Raw genomic sequence first — 1,227 nt, 5'->3', positions numbered from 1 at the left:
AGAGCCCCCCCCCGCCCGCCCTCAGCGCAAGGCCTGCTGGGAGCTGTAGTCGCCTGAGGGCGCCCGGGTTGTTTCCCCTCAGGGGCCACACTAGCGAGAGGGAGGGACGGAGGGAGGGGTGGGTGTCCCCCCCTCTGTATCGATCATATAGCTAGATATCTATAGGTATAGCTATTTCTCTCTATATATGTGTCTGTATATATATGTATAGATATAGACATCTGTGCACACACCTTGGCTCGTCCATCAGGTGCACCTCGGCCTCGCCTGCCCCGTCCCACCAGGCTTCAGAGGGACAGTCTCAGTCCCCACAGACCAGCGAGCGGGTGGGCCGCGCCGATCTCCTGAAGCGATGGGGAGCTTGCCTGTCCCCACAGCAGGGGAGAGGAGAAGAGCGCTCTTTAGGATCGAAAAAAGGAGGGGACCAAACCCCCATCTTCTCCGAAAGGACAGGGAGCTGGCTGTGCAGCGGAAGCCCGCTCGGGTCAATATCACTGATGAATTTCAGGGCCCAAAACAAAGGTCTCTGGCAGCGGAGCATTTTCTGAGTATCTCAAGTAATCTCGTCAAGAAACCCCGGGAATCGTAGGCACCTTAACGGTTCAGTTTTGCCGGGGGGGGCCCTCAGATGATGGAAAGTTTACACATTTCACGTGACTCCCTGAGCCCACAGACTCAGCCCCTCCACCAGGAACGAAACCCGCTTTATCGGGCACCTTCGAAAGAGAAATGCAGGTGGCGCCAGGCCAGGCTGCTGCTTGGTGGCCGTCTCTTTGAAACCAGAGCCCTGGGAACCATGGGATTCGTGCACCTCGCACTCGAGCCCAAACTGGGACTGCAGCTGGGCTTCGAAAAACCACCATCTGCCTTTTAGGGAGGGCTGCATTAATCACCAGAATCCATCCCGACCCGCAGGAGAGGAGGCAAGTATCCTTTTACGAGGGTTTTCAAGGTGGCAGAGCGCGTAGTTGTTGCCTATTTCATGCCGTCCTTCCCATCCCATCCCAACTTGCTTTTGGGAACTGAGAGAGGAAACCACGTGTCTTTCGCACGTGGATCTCTCGTTCTGATGCTTTCTGGGTTTGAACTGAGGTTTGGGTGCCTGGCCCACATGAGTATGCAATGAATTTATTCCTTCCTCTTTGAGGGTTGTTTTATTTTAATTATTAAGTAAGAGGAACATGCAGGGATCAGAGCAATAGCCTGAGTAATTATAGTGCATTAGCT

The sequence above is a fragment of the Alligator sinensis genome, unplaced genomic scaffold (assembly GCF_000455745.1).
Source record: "Alligator sinensis unplaced genomic scaffold, ASM45574v1 scaffold1322_1, whole genome shotgun sequence".
NCBI classification, from domain to species: domain Eukaryota; kingdom Metazoa; phylum Chordata; order Crocodylia; family Alligatoridae; genus Alligator; species Alligator sinensis.
The sequence above is the reverse complement of the archived record's forward strand: the minus strand, read 5'-3'. Positions refer to the sequence as shown.